The sequence below is a fragment of the Chrysemys picta genome, chromosome 20 (genome assembly GCF_011386835.1).
Source record: "Chrysemys picta bellii isolate R12L10 chromosome 20, ASM1138683v2, whole genome shotgun sequence".
Taxonomy (NCBI): Eukaryota; Metazoa; Chordata; order Testudines; family Emydidae; genus Chrysemys; species Chrysemys picta.
In genome coordinates this window covers 9,679,478-9,698,468 of record NC_088810.1, presented here as the reverse complement: position 1 = coordinate 9,698,468, position 18,991 = coordinate 9,679,478, and the positions used below count along the sequence as shown (strand labels likewise).

General features: G+C 50.1%; 1 pseudogene; it reads left to right on the top strand.

Annotated features, from left to right (window-relative positions):
• Positions 1–8,466: 8,466 nt before the first annotated feature.
• On the top strand, positions 8,467–9,743 carry LOC112061346 (interferon-inducible GTPase 5-like; annotated as a pseudogene).
• Positions 9,744–18,991: the final 9,248 nt, after the last annotated feature.

Genomic DNA, 18,991 nt, shown 5'->3' with positions numbered 1-18,991 from the left:
TCGATGAATCAATGAACAGTCTCCACTCATCTGGATCGTGAACAATGTTGAGAGCTGCCATCACACCATCGATGTTGTTGCAGGCTACAAGATCACCTTCCATGAAGAAGAATGGGACAAGATCCTTTTGACGGTCACGGAACATGGAAACCCTAACACACCTGCCAGGAGATTCCACTGCTGTAGTCTGGAGCCCAACAGCTCTGCCTTACTCTTGGGTAGTTCCAAATCCCTGACAAGGTCATTCAGTTCACCTTGTGTTATGAGGTGTGGTTCATAGGAGGAGGATGGGAGAAAATGTGGGTCCTGTGACATTGATGGTTAGGACCAGAAGTTTCATCCTCTTCCTCCTCTGACTCAAGTGAGAATGATTCTGGTGCATCAGGAACCAGCAGTCCTTCTCCATGGAGTACTGGGCGTATAGCTGATGGAATGTTTGGATAATGCACAGTCAACTTTTTCTTCTTTGACACACCTTTCCCAACTGGAGGCACCATGCGGAAGTAACAATTGCTGTTATGATCTGTTGGCTCTCTCCAAATCATTGGCACTGCAAAAGGCATAGATTTCCTTTTCCTGTTCAACCACTGGTGAAGATTTGTTGCACAAGTGTTGCAGCATATGTGTGGGGCCCACCTCTTGTCCTGATCTCTAATTTTGCAGCCAAAATAAAGGTGATAGGCTTTCTTAACCATAGTGGTTATACTGCGCTTTTGTGATGCAAAAGTCACTTCACCACAAACATAGCAGAAGTTATCTGCACCGTTCACACAAGTACGAGGCATCTCTGCTCACTTTGGTTAAACAGAAATGTGTCCCTTTGCAAAATCAAACACTGACAAATAAGAGAGCATGACACTGTATGATTTCTAGAGCTGATATAGGGCAATTTGTTCAGCAGAGTGATGTAAGCTTCGTTATGATTGCATCATCCATGACTTCTAGGAATAACTTGATGCAATTCATATCATGTATGACACAATACCAGCTTCAGATTGCATCATTCATTGTTTTGCCTAAAAAGCAAGTACTGTCCAAACCCAGTCATAGATTTATTCATAGATCCAGTCAAAGATGTATTTTAGTCATTTCTGGTTTAAATTGAGATCCCTTCCCTTTATAACTCACTTATCCTCCGCCATTCCCAAGTCACGGGTCGTATATACTCACTCAATAGCCTATTTTGAAAACTAGAGCCAATCAACAATTTTAAGCATCATTTTCATTCTCAGTGACCCAGAATTAGTAAAGTTTGACTACATTTATTTCAGAAGCATTTTGGCTGTAGAGCAGTGTTATTAAACCCCATGTAAAAACTGCAGCTCCAAATATAGCTAAAGATGTGGTCAGGGCTGGATGAACTTTTTGTGGGCCTGGTGCCAAACATATTTGTGGGCCCTCTCACTTCCCACCCCCTGACTTCCCCCCTCAGAACCCCAACCCCTGGGGTGCAGGTCCTGGGCTGGGGATTAGGGTGCAGAAGGGGTGCAGGGTGCAGGCTCTGGGATAGAGTTTCGGTGCTGGGTGCAGGCTCCGGGCTGGGGCAGGGGGTGGGTGTGCAGGAGGGGGTGAGGGGTGCAGGCTCTGGGATGGAGTTTGGGGGTGGGAGGCGGTGCAAAGGGAGGGGGTGCAGGCTTTGGGAGGGAGATTGAGGGCAGGAGGGTGTTTGTGGGAAGGGGGAGGGGGTTTGGGAGGCAGTTTGGGGATAGGAGGGGGTGCAGGGGTGAGGGCTGTGTGTCTGAGGATGAGGGGTTCATGATGCAGGAGGGGGCTCAGGACTGGGGCAGAGGATTAGGGTGCAGGGGGATGATGGTTGGGGCTGAGGATGAGGGTTTCATCTTGCAGGAGGGGGCTCAGGGCTGGGGCAGAGGATTAGGGTGCGGGGGGATGAGGGCTGGGGGGTTTGGGGCATTGGAGATGCTCAGGGCTAGGGTGGAAGGGCAGGGTAAGGGCAGCCTGCCTTGCCATTAGTGAGTGGGGGGCATTAGGACCCTGGGGCAGCAGACAGCTGTTGCTGCCTGGAGCAGGGTAGGAATGTGCACAAGCAGGCAGGGGAGAGGGGCGTGCTGCTTTCTTTCAGCCAGGGATCTGGGAGGGACCCGCGGGGGGGGGGGGCGATGCGTGGAGGGGGGTGGCAGGTGGATGCCAGGGCCCACTCCAGGCAGGGCCGGGGGAGAGACCCAGCTCCAAATATTGCTGGAGCAGGGCCCCCAGCCCTGGATATTGCTGGAGCTCGGGCACCGTGAAAGATTATAACCCGCCGCCCCCCCACCCCATATTCATACCCCCACCCCCAGACAGGCCCATCCAACCGTCCCCCTGCTCCCTGACTGCCCCCCGGGACTCCCCTTACTATGCCCATGCTGGTCAGATGCTGGCTCCACGTGTAGGCAAAACACGCTGCCGGTGGAGCTGTTTGTGTCATTACACCCGGCTGCAGGCAGCAGGGGGGGAGCAGGAGAGGGGCTCTGGCTGCTGGAGGCCAATGGGAGGGGCTCAATCAGGCCCAGCCCCCCAATCACCAAGCCGCACTCTGCATGGAAGGGAGGGGAGGGGGGAAAATCCCGGACCTTTTAACCTTGTTACCAATTCCTCACGGACGGCTATTTAAAGACACAAAAGCCGGACATGTCCGAGGAAATACGGATGGATGGTAACCCTAAGAGGTGGGAGATCACCCTGCAGCCTCCCCCACCCCCCTGGGACAGGGACTTGGCAGTGAGACTGAACCTGACCCTGACACAGCACAAGGGCCAGGCCTGCCACAGAAACACCCTGGGGCCCTGCCCCTTTTGTGTCAGGCACCCCAGATGTGGGCAGGGAGGCTCAGCCCGGCAGCAGGATCCAAGTGCAGAGGGACTTAGTGTGGGGGATCCAGATGGGGGTAGGAGGGTTCTGTGGGGGGGGTAAGAGGGTTCTGTGTGTGCGGGGGTCTGGGTGCAGGCAGCTCAGCGGGGGATCTGGATGCACAGGGAGGTTCCAGGTGCAGGGGCAATAGGAGTCTGCCTGGGGGACCAAATGAAAGTGGTTGGAGCTTAGCGGGGGGAGAGGGGGAGTCTGGGTGCAGGGGAGATGGGGTTCATTGGGGAGGTCTAAGTGGTTGGGGCTCAGTGGGGAGGGTGTCTGGGGGGGCTCATTGGGGTGGTTGGGCTTGTCAGGGTGAGGGTTTGATGGGCCTGCTTAACAGAGGAGTCCCATCTGCTGCCAAGGGGATCTGCATGCTGGACCCCCACTTCCCCTATCCCCTTCTCTTCCCCATCCCAGACCCCTTCCCCACTGTCCCATCTCTTCCCCATCCCACTCCCTTCCTTCCCCCCAACTCTTCCCCCTGCCACCACTTCCGCCATCCCCTTCTCTTGCCCATCCCATGCCCCTTCCCCACCACTCCATCACCTCCCCAGGCTTGGGGGGCAGGGGGGAAACTGCCTCCCAGCACGAGCCGGCGGAGTGGAACTCTACTTCCTGCTGCCCGGTGATTGCAGGGTCTGGAGGCTCCAGTTCCAGCACACGAGCACAACCGCTTCAGGTAGGAGAAACAACCAGCCCCCGCCCCCATCCCACCACCCCAGAGGCAGCCGCATCTCGGTGCTAGGCAAGGGCTCCCTGGATAACCAGCCCCAGAGGTGGCTATATCTCATGGTCGGGTGAGGGCTCCCTGGATAACCAGCCCCCCACATCCCACCCCTGTTACCAGATTTGCCTGTTACATTGGGGTACGCTCATTTATTAGGGTTACTCTTCTGGGGGGGTGTCAGTAATTCTATCAATGTACTGCTTGTGTCACTTGTCACTCATGGGGAGGCGGGAAGTGGAGTGACCCAGTCCCAGCCCGCTCCACTCTGCTCCCCTGGCTCACAGCCTTGGGACTGGGGGGGCAGGGGGAAAACCGCCCCCCAGCACTCACCGGCAGTGCAGAGTGGTGAGTGCAAGCATGCCCGACGCCTGCTGTAGCCCCCAGAAGGTTGCTCAGGGGAAGGGGTGGAGTTTGGGCAGGGCTGAGGTGGAGGAGGGGTGGAAAGAGGCGGGGCGGAGCAGGGGCAGGGGCTTTGGAGAAGAGGTGGGGCTGGGGCAGAGCAGGGGTGGGGGCTGCTTTCCTGGCCAGCTCAGCTGGCTGGAGGATCGGGCTGGCCGGGGCCCCTTCTGATTCTGGGCCCGGCGCCATGGCAAACCCTGTACTGGACGTAGTAGGCCAGCCTCCGGGTGAAGTCCCAGGCTGGCACGACAATGAGCTGAGAGAGTCCAGAAATGGGAGGAACCTTCCACAGTTCAAATCCCCATAGTGCCTTTGAGTGATTAACAGAAATGGGGCTAGACCCATCCCCCCACCCAGATATTCTGTATCTGGGGGTCACTAAATAGGAGCAGTGGGATGGGGGGACTGAAAGAAAGAAGCCTCACCAGCAAGGCTGCCACCCCCACTGTCTCCTGGGACCCCAGGATCCACCATGACACCTCTGGGACTTTGTTCTCCTCGTCCTCAGAGACGTGCTGACCAGGCCAGGTCAGAGAGGGAGCCACATGACGCCACCAGCTCCAGCTGAATCCGCTAAACACCACATGGGATGAGAGACGGATTCCTGCTGACACCCCTCCCTCCTGGTTATTTTCCTGCTCCACGTAATTTCTCCTTTTGCCAGCGGTGACCGAAGGTCCCTAAAAGTGTGGGGGAGGCACTAGTGCCCAAACTGTGCCCCCCCATGCTGCCCCTACCCCAAAAACCGTGCCCATTGCACTGCCCCGTTCCCCCAAGATCCCACCCTCATCCCTTCTCCCTGAGCCCCGGCCCTCACTCAGCCTCTTCCCCTGAGGCCCTACCCCTGCGCCGCTTCTTCTCCCCCAACACCCACCGCCGCTTGCTCCTCTCCGCCACCTCCTACTGTCACTCACCCTTACAGTCATTAAAAAGTGGGAGGGCAAAAGCCTCCCATTTTTAAAAGTGTTGGGGCTATGGCCCCCTTGTACTCCCTGTTCTGACACCCCCGCCTCTTGCTTTTGCACTTTCGCTGTCCATTTGCCTCTGTCTGCTAAGGATTCAGCTTCACAACCCAAGACAATTCTACCTTTTGCACAGGGGCTGTGAGCCTGTAACCAATAAGGCATCTAAAAGCCAGACCTTAAACAGCCAGATGCCAGCATGAGTTTGCCAGGTATGGGCGTGGCTGGTCAGACCATGGGCTGGACCTGTGTTTCTCCAGTCATGAGGCTGGAGGTGAGAGTCAGCCCCAGGGACAGAAGCTGCATTTTCTCCCTTTGCTGCTCTTTCCTCTCCCCTTTTGTGTGTGTTTGTCTGGATTTGCCTTAAACCAGGCAGGGTAAGCCTATGACAACATCAACAGCAGCAGCCACTCCAGCTCCTCTAAACTAACTTTCCCTCTTTCCCCCAAAAGGACAATTCATACCATCTCTGACGCCATCCTACAGACTGGCAAGCAGGGGTTTCTCCATAAACAATTCTCTACAGCCTCAGGGAATGAATGAGGGAGACTGTGAAAATGAAAGTCCCACTTAATACTGTTGCCTCTTCGGGTCATGGGTTTCACCATTATTTGCAGGGCTAGTTGCATTAGGAGGAGATAGAAATCGAAGACACAAGTCAGGTCTGTTCTTGGTGTGATCTTGTTTATTTACACAAAACGCACACACAATTGTGGTTTCTGAACACAGCAGAAACAGTCACAAGCAGTTTCCTCACTCCAAAATCCCCATGCCTGCCCTCCAGTGGGCTCTCTGCCCAAGAAACTCTGTCCCTCTGCTTCCTCTAAGTGATGGTATACACTGCAGAGTTAATGTCACAGCTAACCTGGTGGCTGAACTTTGTGATTTTGTCCTCACCCACAACTATTTCACATTTGGGGACAATATATACCTTCAAGTCAGCGGCACTGCTATGGGTACCCGCATGGGCCCACAATATGCCAACATTTTTATGACAGGTTTCAGGGTAGCAGCCGTGTTAGTCTGTATCCTCAAAAAGAACAGGAGTACTTGTGGCACCTTAGAGACTAACAAATTTATTAGAGCATAAGCTTTCGTGGACTACAGCCCACTTCTTCAGATGCATATAGAGTGAAACATATATTGAGGAGAAATATATACACACATACAGAGAGCATGAACAGGTGGGACTCCTGTTCATGCTCTCTGTATGTGTGTATATATTTCTCCTCAATATATGTTTCACTCTATATACATCCGAAGAAGTGGGTTGTAGCCCACGAAAGCTTATGCTCTAATAAATTTGTTAGTCTCTAAGGTGCCACAAGTACTCCTGTTCTTTTTGAACATTTTTATGGCTGACTTAGAACAACGCTTCCTTAGCTCTCGTCCCCTAACGCCCCAACTCTACTTGCGCTACATTGATGACATCTTCATCATCTGGACCCATGGAAAAGAAGCCCTTGAGGAATTTCACCATGATTTCAATAATTTCCATCCCACCATCAACCTCAGCCTAGATCAATCCACACAAGCGGTCCATTTCCTGGACACTACTGTGCTAATAAGCGATGGTCACATAAATACCACCCTATACCGGAAACCTACTGACCGCTACACTTATCTACATGCCTCCAGCTTCCATCCAGGACACACCACACGATCCATTGTCTACAGCCAAGCTCTAAGATATAACCGCATTTGCTCCAATCCCTCAGATAGAGACAAGCACCTACAAGATCTCTATCAAGCATTCTTAAAACTACAATACCCACCTGCTGAAGTGAAAAAACAGATTGACAGAGCCAGACGAGTACCCAGAAGTCACCTCCTACAAGACAGGCCCAACAAAGAAAATAACAGAACACCACTAGCTGTCACCTTCAGCCCCCAACTAAAACCTCTCCAGCGCATCATCAGAGATCTACAACCTATCCTGAAAGATGATCCTTTACTCTCACAGATCTTGGGAGACAGATCTGTCCTCGCTTACAGACAACCCCCCAACCTAAAGCAAATACTCACCAGCAACCACACATCACTGAACAAAACCACTGACCCAGGAACCTATCCTTGTAACAAAGCCCGATGCCAACTCTGTCCACATATCTATTCAAGTGACATCATCCTAGGATCTAATCACATCAGCCATACCATCAGGGGCTCGTTCACCTGCACATCTACCAATGTGATATATGCCATAATGTGCCAGCAATGCCCCTCTGCCATGTACATTGTCCAAACCGGACAGTCTCTACGCAAAAGAATTAATGGACACAAATCTGACATCAGGAATCATAATATTCAAAAAACAGTGGGAGAACACTTTAACCTGTCTGGTCATTCAGTGACAGACCTGCGGGTGGCTATATTACAACAGAAAAACTTCAAAAACAGACTCCAACGAGAGACTGCTGAGCTGGAATTGATATGCAAACTAGACACAATCAACTCAGGATTGAATAAGGACTGGGAATGGCTGAGCCATTACAAACATTGAATCTATCTCCCCTTGTAAGTATTCTCACACTTCTAATCAAACTGTCTGTACTGGGCTATCTTGATTATCACTTCAAAAGGTTTTTTTCTCTTACTTAATTGGCCTCTCAGAGTTGGTAAGACAACTCCCACCTATTTATGCTCTCTGTATGTGTGTATATATATATCTCCTCAATATTTATTCCACTCTGTATGCATCCGAAGAAGTGGGCTGTAGCCCACGAAAGCTTATGCTTTAATAAATTTGTTAGTCTCTAAGGTGCCACAAGTACTCCTGTTCTTCTTACTGCAGAGTTAGGTTGACCTAATTACATCGCTCAGGGCTGTGAAAAATTTCACATCCTGTGTGATATACTGAAGCCGACCAAAGCCCCAGTGTAGACACTGATAGAACTAATGAGCCTGAGGCCCAGTGGTGGTTCTCCCATCATGAACACGGGGTCTCAGGAAGGGAGGAAAATGCCCTTCCCTTCTTCCAAGCCCCTGATAGTCACCCAGTCCCCTCTCCCACCCGCTGTGGCTCTCCTGGAAGCTCTAGGAAGAGACTCCTGCTCTAGCTCAAAGGTGGGAAGAAGGGCTAGAGATTGTGTAGAGAGCAGAAGGCTTGAGGGGACTGGGGTTCTTCCTCCCTTCCCTGTGGACTCACTGAGGTCTGCAGGGTGGGAGAAGCCCCAGCAGGCTGATTGGGAGCCATTACCCATCCCAAGCACTTCATGGGAAACTTCTTCTTTCTGTAAGGAAATTCTTTGGCTTCGTTTTCTGGGATTTCACGCGTCACACATTGTGTGGGCCCTTCCGTCCCCAGAAAAACACAGGGGGTGTCTCTCCTGGTGTTCCTATGGGGGCAGAGTTAAGGTTATGTGCTTGAGCTGAGTGGAAAGTGTCACCTTAACTCCACCTTTCCCATTTCCTGCCCAAACTCCCACTGGACCTTCACATATGAGCTGACATCTATCTTCTGTCTAAACTAACCATACATGGAATATCTCATTGTCTTTTCGCAGGCAGACTGAGCAGTGCACTGGAGCTGCCATGGCTGCTAAAGAGCTTCCCAAGATACCTGAAGAGGATGTGGAAGCACTGAGGGCTGCTTTTGGGGAAGGAAACCTCACCGAAGCAGCTGCTAAAGCGAAAGAGGCTCTGGAGAGGGTTGATAAAATCACTCTCAACATCGCTGTCACGGGGGAGTCGGGCTCTGGAAAATCGTCCTTTGTCAACGCCATCCGGGGCCTGAGGGATGAAGATGATGATGCTGCTGAGATAGGGGTCACTGAAACGACAATGGAGTCCACTGCTTACCCACATCCTAGCTACCCAAATGTAATAGTCTGGGATCTGCCAGGGATCGGGACCCCAACATTTAAATCAGACACATACCTCGAGCAGGTGGGGTTCAGTCGCTACGACTTTTTCATCATCATCTCCTGCACCCGCTTCAAAACCCACGAATTGAACTCGCCCAGGAGATCCAGAGACAGGGGAAGAAGTTTTACTTTGTGCGCTCCAAAGTGGACCAGGATTTGACAAATGAAAAATGACACTATGATGAGGAAGGAAAACTCAAGCAGAGGAAAGCTCCCATGAAAAGGCCACTTCAGTACACTGAGAGTGCGGTCCTCGAGGCCATCAGAGAGAAATGCATTGAAGGCCTGGAAGGAGCAAAGGTGGCCTCCCCGTGGGTTTTTCTTGTATCTAGATGGTACTTAGGCAAGTACGATTTTCCCAGATTGCAGGAAGTGCTAGTGGATGAGTTCCCCAGTCACAAGAGACTCACTCTCCTATGATCCCTGTCCAATGTTTCTAAAGAAATCCTGGAGAAGAAAAAAGAACAGCTGCATAGGCAGATATGGCTGAAAAGTCTGGTGTCATGCACAGTCGCTGCTGTTCCTCTCCCGGGTCTCGCCATTGTTTGTGATATCACCATCCTGGTGACGTCCCTGAAAGAGTTCTGCAGGGACTTCGGCCTCACTGAAAACACTCTTGCTACAGTTGCTAGACAGGCTAACAGCCCATTGAAGAGCTGAAGGCCGTTATAAAATCCCCACTGAGTGAGGAAATAACAAGTGATCTTGTAGTTAAGCTACTGACCAAGTGTTCAATTGGGGCACTGAAATATTCTCTGTTTCCTGAAGTTTATACCTGTGGTAGGTTCTGTCGCAGCTGCAGTAGTTTCTCTCGCTACCACAAAGCTCATGCTGCAGAAGTTCCTTGATGATGTTGCTGCTGACGCTGCACAAGTTCTGGAGGTGGTTATGGATGGGGCCATTTCCAATGCCTAGAAACAGCACAAAAACAACCACACCCCCTGAAAGTAGAGTGACCAGATGTCCCATTTTTAAAGGGACAGTTCCCTTTTTGGGGGCAATTTGTTATATAGGCTCCTATTACCCCCCACCCCTTGTCCCGTTTTTTCACAGTTGCTATCTGGTCACCCTACCTGAAAGGATCAAATGTCAGCACATAGCTGAAAGGATCAAAGTAAAGACCCTGTCCCAGCTGGAGGTCAGAGCTCAAAGATGTGGGAAGTCTCATGAAATTGCTGCCTTTCCCATAACTGATCTCTGAGCTCTGTTTCCACTGAGGTCTCCCACCCACCGTAACATATTGAATTTAATTCAGCCATACAATGCGGGGTGGGGGTGGGGGGAGATCCTGACTGACCCTGTTCTTTGTTTTTTCTTTATTTCCCCAGTGAAAAAGGCCAAGTTGTGATAAAGCTCCCCAGGATCCCCAGTGCCTCACGCGCTCTGCAGGGAGCTCAGGGAATGGTTATTTCAGGCCCCAGCCAAGAGCAGGGCTAGGGCAGAGCCCATCGAACTCTTCACTGGGAAACGACAGGGAGCGACACCAGCAATGACTCGTTCTAGCCACAGATTTTCTACTTCTTGGTTCCCGTTGCCCTGAAATTGCAGCCTGGGCATGTGGGTAAATTCACTCAGACACAATCGTAAAATCCCTGAATCCTGACCTGACTTGGGTGCCAACCCTACGATGCCAACTCCTCCCTCGTCACTGCAGGGCCCCAGGCAAACGAAACAGGCTTTTGAGCACAGACGCTTTCGCGCTTTCTCCCAGGCTGCCCCTGTCCGGGGAGGAGCCGCCTGTAACTTCCCACAGAGCCCCTGGACTGACCTCCTGCAAACGCCTCCTTCAGCCTCACCCCTGCCATGGACCCTCCCGATCCTTCGACAATGGCCCACGGCTGGAGCTATGGGAACGCTGCCCATTGCGTTATCCCAACCATCTCCCTGCTCCCGTGTGCTCCCCCGTCTGCCTGGAGCACCCGCCTGCTGGGTCTAGTCTTTGATTGTCGCTCTCTGGGGCAGGGCCTGTCCTTCTGTTCTGTTTTCTGTACAGCACCTAGCGCAACAGGGCTGTCTCCCGACAGGGTCCTAGTTTCTTCTCTGAGACAATAATCGATTAAGAAATGCTGAGACTGATCCTTGTAATTCTGTCTCTGCGCTCGTAGGTTTAACCAGCCCCTTATGCAAAGGTAGATTTGTCCAGGGAAGCACCTGTGCCTGCCTGTGCTATTAATGTTGTGAGTGGCCCTGGATTTAAATGGAGAAAGGTTAAGATGTATCTGACTGATAAACCCATATGGGATGCTTGATAATTACCTGGCTGAGTGGCAGCTGTCACTTATACTCTGGTGAGTTTGTGTGGAGAGAGGCTTTAGTGTTTGATGCTGAGTTTATGTACATCTATTGCTCCTTCATTTGCTATTTTCAGTGGGAGCCAATTATGTAGTTTATTATAAGAGCCGATGATTGAACAATTCCTTTGAGCAGTTGGAGACTTTGATACATTGTGGCTGGTCTGGCCATATGTATAGCCAGTGCGTCAGCCTCTGCCTTCCATCAATAACCCATTCATCTGTTGATTTTGATTTCATAACGATTAGCGGTCCGGTTCTGCGATCCTTTCACACCCCCAGAAAGGGCCCCTCTTGTCTTGTAGAAATGACTTAATATTTCAATTATAATAAACTTGCAATTAATCTGGATAAAGAGCCTGTGTCTCTGAATTTCACCATTGCTAAAGGCCCACGGCTTAAGGGCATTGCTCTGACTAGACAGGATCTCTTCCCTCCGAGTGTCACTAATTAGGGGATTTAACGGGGCGGGGGGAATGCATCTGTAGGGTGTTTGTGAGGAGAAGACGCAAAACCCTGAAGCAGCAGCATCGCCAGCAACAAGGGTCAGGTCATTACCTTAGGGAATTCTCTACAATTCCTTAACTAGCAACAGAGGGTCCTGTGGCACCTTTGAGACTAACAGAAGTACTGGGAGCATAAGCTTTCGTGGGTAAGAACCTCACTTCTTCAGATGCAAGACTTGCATCTGAAGAAGTGAGGTTCTTACCCACGAAAGCTTATGCTCCCAGTACTTCTGTTAGTCTCAAAGGTGCCACAGGACCCTCTGTTGCTTTTTACAGATTCAGACTAACATGGCTACCCCTCTGATACTTAATTCCTTAACTGTGACTCGAGCCCCCACCCAGTAACCTGGGAACCTGTATCCGCTCTGGGCACCTTTGCTGGGCAAATCTGTACCCACCCACAAGCACAGTCACCAGAGGGTTAAACAGAAGAACTTTGCTGGCGGAGGAAAGAGGAAGGACGGGGTGAGCTGGGAGAAACCTTTACTGTTCAACACCTTCCCCCATCTACTGTCTCAGGGCGCATATCATAGAATCATAGAATGATAGAATATCAGGCTTGGAAGGAACCTCAGGAGGTCATCTAGTCCCACCCCCTGCTCAAAGCAGCACCAATTCCCAACTAAATCATCCCAGCCAGGGCTTTGTCAAGCCGGGCCTTAAAAACCTCCAAGGAAGGAGATTCCACCACCTCCCTAGGGAACCCATTCCAGTGCTTCACCACCCTCCTAGTGAAAAAGGTTTTCCTAATATCCAACCAAAACCTCCCCCACTGCAACTTGAGACCATTACTCCTTGTTCTGTCATCTGCCACCACTGAGAACAGTCTAGATCCATCCACTTTGGAACCCCCTTTTCAGGTAGTTGAAAGCAGCTATCAAATCCCCTCTCATTCTTCTCTTTTGCAGACTAAACAATCCCAGTTCCCTCATCCTCTCCTCACAAGTCATGTGCTCCAGCCCCCTAATCATTTTTGTTGCCCTCCACTGGACTCTCTCCAATTTTTCCACATCCTTCTTGTAGTGTGGGGTCCAAAACTGGACACAGTATTCCAGATGAGGTCTCACCAATGTCGAATAGAGGGGAATGATCACGTCCCTCGATCTGCTGGCAATGCCCCTACTTATACAGCCCAAAATGCCGTTAGCCTTCTTGGCAACAAGGGCACACTGTTGACTCATATCCAGCTTCTCGTCCACTGTAACCCCTAGGTCCTTTTCTGCAGAACTGCTTCCTAGCCATTCGGTGCCTAATCTGTAACAGTGAATGGGATTCTTACGTCCTAAGTGCAGGATTCTGCACTTGTGCTTGTTGAACCCCATCAGGTTTCTTTTGGCCCAATCCTCTAATTTGTCTAGGTCCCTCTGTATCCTATCCCTACCCTCCAGCGTATCTACCACTCCTCCCAGTTTAGTGTCATCTGCAAACTTGCTGAGAGTGCAGTCCACACCATCCTCCAGATCATTAATGAAGATATTGAACAAAATCAGCCCCAGGACCGACCCTTGGGGCACTCCGCTTGAAACCAGCTGCCAACTAGACATGTCACAGCCCCGATCAATTGTCCCCTGAGTGGTTGATACAGTTTGTTCTGCCTCCCAGACCATCACTCACAGTTTGTGGCTGCAGGAGAATCAGGGTCCCTGGGGCTCTACCCCTGTCCTGCTAGGATGATTTCAGAAGTGGGTTTAAACCTGTGCGGGGACACATCCATTGGACCTTAAACCTAACGCTGCCACCACTCAGCCGTTCGGGGCTGTTACAATGATTTCAGCTGCTAGGACAGGGAGGCTGCACCAGAGTCTTTAGGTGAATGTAGACCCTGATCCCAGCCACTGTTCAGGCTTTGTCCAGCTGGTTTCCACCAGGGAACTCTCCAGAGTATCAGCCCAACTACAGAACTTGGCCACATTTAACCCCGATGTCCCCAAACCATCCACAGTTGATATGTAAATGAGCTACAGCCTCACTCAGTCCCTTTGCCCTCCAGCAGATGGCAGCAGAGAGCTCCCTCTGGTACCTCCCTTCTCTCATGAACTTCAGGCCCCAGGGCTCCCACTCCTCTCTCCTGGCTCTGCCCCAACTGAGTTCCCCTCCCTTGTATCCTCTTTTCCTGGCCCTGGCCCAGCTGGGGTTACCAATTATCAGAGCTGCTGCAAGTGACAGGCAGCTCTCTCCCCTTCCCCTCAGGGGCCAGAGGAGTGTTTGGGTAGTGGAGGGGGGAGGGGCAGAGCTGCAGGAGGAGCAGCAGTGGGACTTGGGGGGCAGAGCCGATGTGGGGCTGGGGGGGGTGCAATTAATGGCAGGTGTGGGGGAGGGGCAGATGTGGGGCTGGGCTGGGGAGAAGCTAGAAGCTCCTTTCTACCCAGCAGCCACGGAGCCAGAGTCACCTGCTCTGTGCGTCTGGGAGAGCCGGGCACAGCCATTGTCTCTGACACACACGCCGGGACAGGGGGAGTTCAGAAACCAGAGCACTAAACCCCTCAGTATCATCCTCTCCAAAACAGCTCATGATTTTTTGCGAAAACTTGTGGGTTTTGGGAAAAAATCTCATGACGTTTTGGGTCTGATTTGCAATTTCTGAACATTGGGGGCTGGTACCCTGCTCCCAGCACCTGGCATCCCCACACTGCAGCTGTCACAGGCTGGTCACAGGATTGGTAGCGACACATGGGATGGTGTCTCCAGCGCAGGCCCAGCTCCCCCAAGGCCGGGCCCTGTAAGCTGGTTCCCAGGATGGGTGAGGAGCCACCGGCTTTGGGGCAGTCATGGTTCAGCCCGTCCTACTGACTGACTCCTTCCCATAATGCAATGCTTTGCACATGGGAATTACCCAAAAGCCCCTGTTCCCAGTGATGCTGCTGGGCTGTCAGGGATACATTCCTCCAGAGTCTCAGAACGCACTGGTTGTCGGGGGAACACTGTACTTCTGTGTCCGTGCTGCTGAGTGCAACTGTCCCATGCACAAGGCAGGGAACGAGCTGGTCCATCCAGCTACAAGCTGAGACGAGCCCCTCACTAGGGGCAGATGCTCTGAGAGGGGAGGTCTCAGCCCAGCATCACTGAGCACAGCAGGGAACGTATTCGCACACCATGTTCACGAGACACACAATTCTCACTAGATTTTCCAAACAGACCCGCATCCAGCAGCTCCCCTTGTTCCTCATGGGGGGCTGCATTACGCTGCACATGTCTGGAAATCTGACCCTTAGAACTGACCCTGCTCCATTTCACACCATCCTGCAGTGTGTCGGCCTTGGTGCAGCAGTGACACCTGGTGGCCGGTCCAGGTAATGCACAGAGTGTGTCCTCTCCCCCCGCCCACCCCATGGGAGCAGCAGTGACAGCTCATAGCTAGTTGGGGGGATGCACAGAGTGTATTTCCCATGGAGCAGCAGTGACTGGTGGGAATATGTCCCTGCTCTTCCTCCATGTTTCCTGCTGTCCAGACACCCCCAACCACCTCTCCGCTAAAGCCAGCAGGAGCAGAGCTCTTGTCCTACAGCCCTCACAAGAGTCCCAAGGACCGGAGATGTGAATGAGGACAACGGGTTGCAGGGGTTTGTCCCTTAGGGGGTCTTGGCCCATCTGGGAGCTGTTCTGGAGAAGCCTCATGGTGCAGAACCCAGCATCTCTTTGGTGAGCTGACTCTGTGTCTGCAGAGGAAAGGGTGAGTGAGTGACTTGATCAGCTGTGGAAGCTCAGGTTCCCATGGGAGAGTGATCTGCTCTGCTGGAGAAAAATTTTTTATTACAGGAGGTGGAGAAAGTGACTAGGGGAGAAGCTGTTCTGGGTTTGAGTCTGACAAACAGGGAGGAAGTGTTTGAGAATCTGAAGGTGGGAGGCAGCTTGGGTGAAGGTGATCATGAAATGATAAGAGTTCATGATTCTGTGACCCTCCTGCCAGGTGGGGTTGACACCAACAGAGGCCAGGCTCAATATCCAGGAGTCCCTCTTAACAACACAACACAGAACCAGCTGGAGCCCCCACCCAGTGATCTGGGAAAATTAAACACCACCCCGGGCGTGTCCAATAGACAGTACTTCCCCACTCATGAGCACTGAGCCTGTGTATAGCAGAGAAAACTTTTAATAAAAAGGGGGAGGAACCTGGGATTAATTTGGGAAAACACCAGACCCATGATTCAAACACATCTGACCATGAGCAAAACTCCCGCCCCAGAGTCCTTTGGGGGCAGTGTCCTTTGCCTCAGTTTCTCATCTTGTGGTGTGAAAGTCCAACAAACAAATGTCCTTTTAGCATGCTACTCCCCTCTCCCTCCCCATCACAGGTGCTGTCCTTGGTCAGCAGAGACCCAGAGTCCCGAGGGGCATTCTCATGAGATCACCTCCCACCTAGAGGAGGGGGGGGAACATCCAGCAATACTTTCACTGCTGCTCACAGGTGCCACTGCACCACACTATCATCTTCAGCTACCACTTCAGTCTCTTGGGGTTCCACCCAGGTGTCAGTGATTCCAGCTGTGAGTGGGGGAACCTCACTGCTAATGCACTGGCAGCACTTCCACAGCAGACCTAAGCAGCACTTAGACCTGACTATCACTCACTTAACAAAACAGAAGACTCTCAATGGAGTCTAGTTAGCTCTCTTTAAACAGTGGAGAGGGGCAGGTTAATAGCACATAGGACTCTTTGCAGAGCCCACACCACCTGGCAAAACACCATCCCCACATTCCCCACTGTCTTCACTCATAACCAAGTCTGAGGGAAAAAAGAGTTGGCAGGTTTTTTAAGAGTCATTATTAAGGGCACAAGAGCAAACTATAGAAATGTGTAGGAGAGATGGGAAGTCGGGTAAGAGACCCCCCCGGTCTTAAGCAGATTTTCAATGACCTTGTAGGATGCAAAAAAATTAATTAATTAATTAAAGAATTAGCATTTGGTTAAGAACAAAATATATGTGTGTTCTGACGAAAGGCCCTGACTAGTTAGTGGAAGGAAGGGCTTGAAAATAATGAGTTCTAAGGCCTAAAGGAATGATGTCTGGCTCAAAGAATAAGTAATGAAATAAGGGGACATTTCTAAAAAGAAGGTCTCTGACTGACAGGGGTGACTGCAGATGTTTTTCAATAAGAAAAAAAGAATCTCTCTGAAAAGAAGCCAACATGGATCCCCCACCCCACATACCACTGTCTCCTGTGTGAACGTAGGTGTGAGGGAAAAGCTCTTGATAAGCAGGAAGGAGGGGAAGGGATGAGGAGGAAAGACACTGGGAAGGAAAGAAGTTGTAAATCTTATCTGGATTAAGACTGGAAATAAGGGTGAATGATCTCAAACTGATTGTTAGCTGAAGTCAGTAATTGGCAATGACATCCCTTGTTTGTTAAAGGGTATAAAAAGTAAACTCTCAAAGGAGTCATTGCGAATACCTGCCTCACCACACTGGAGTTGAAAAATATGGGTCTAAGCACCCCTGGACTTAACCCATTTGTAAGAATCTGGATCAAATGTTTATAAATATTTTGCTACTGCTTTGATGTAATAAATTGCTTATTATTTAGGTATAAATACCATTTGGCCTTTGGATTTAATAAAGGAATTTATGGTTAAATTAGTGTTTGATAGTTCCCCATATTAATAAATTCAAATATTATTAATAATTCCAAAAATTCCTGAAATGCAAAAGGGAGTCATATGAAAAGTGGTCAAATTACAAAAGATGAATATAAAAACCAACACAAGCATGTAGGGACAAAATGATTAAGGCCAAGACATATAAATGGATTCAACTAGCTAGGGACAGAAAGGGGAACAAGAAAACATTTTACAAATACATGAAAAGCAAGGGAAAGGCCAGCGACAGGGAGGTCCATTAGTCAACAAGGAGGGAAAGACAATAACAGAAAACACAGCCATGGCCAAAATGTAAAATGTTATTTTTGTTTCAGTTTTCACCAGAAAAGTTAGCAGTGATCGGATGACTAACATGGAGAACCAGAGGTGCTGGAACTACGGGTGCTGGGGGTGCTGCTTCACCCCCTGGCTTGAAGTGGATTCCATTAGATCCAGGGTTTACAGTTTGGTTTAATGGCTCTCAGCAGCCCCACTATAAAAATTGTTCCAGCCCCCCGTAGAGAACCCCATTGTAAATGGGGTTGGAGCTGAGGCTCAAATAGGAAAAGAACAAGTTAAGAATTACTTAGACAAGTTGGATTCTTCAAATCAGCAGGGCCTGATGAAATACATCCTAGAATACTTAAGGAACTGGCTGAAGAGGTCTCTGAGCCGTTAGTGATTATCTTTGAGAACTTGAGTAGGACGGAAGAGATACCTGAGGACTGGAAAAAGGGCAAATCTAGTATGTATCAATAAAAGGGGAATAAGGACAACCCAGGGAATTATACATCAGTCAGCTTAATTTTGGTTAAGCTCGAACTTTGGTTACGGCTTAATGGGGGAAGGAGTGGCTCAGCGGTTTGAGCATTGGCTTGCTAAACCCAGGGTTGTGAGTTGAATCCTTGAGAGGAACATTTAGGGATCTGGGGGGGAATAATTGGGGATTGGTCCTGTTTTGAGTAGGGGGTTGAACTAGATGACCTCCTGCAATCTCTTCCAACCCTGATATTCTATAAATAAATAATCAAACAATCAATTTGTAAGCACCTAGAAGGTAATAGCTGTCAGTCAACATGGAGTTGTCAGGAACAAATCATGTCAAACCAACCTAATATCCTTCTCTGACAAAGTAACATGCCTTGTAGATGGAGGGAAGCAATAGATGTCATATATTTCAACTTTGATAGGGCTTTTGGTACTGAGTCATATGACCTTCTCATAAACAATCTAGAGCAATATAGCCGAGATGAACCTAATATAATGTGAGTGCACAACTGGCTGGAAAACCATACTCAGAGAGCAGTTATCAATGGTTCACAATTGAGCTGGAAAGGCATATCGAGTGGGGTCCCACAGGGATCTGTCCAGGGTCTAGTTCTGTTCAATATCTCTATCAATGATTTGGATAATGGCATAGAGTGTACACTTACAAAGACTGTGGATGATACCAAGCTGGGAGGGGTTGCAAGCACTTTGAAGGACAGGATTAAAATTCAAAATGGTCTTGACAACCTGGAGAAATGGTCTGAATTAAACAGGATGTAATTCAATAAGCATAAATACAAAATGGGAAATGACTGCCTAGGAAGGAGTACTGCAGAAAGGGATCTGAGGGTCATAGTGGATCACAAACTAAATATGGGTCAACAGTGTAATACTGTTGCAGAAATAGGGAAAATCATTCTGGGGTGTATTAGCAAAAGTGTTGGAAATAAGACACTAGATGTAATTTTTCCATTCTATTCATCACTGAAAAAGCCTCAGTTGGGAATACTGGGTCCAGTTCTGGGCACCACATTTCAGGAAAAATGTGGACTAA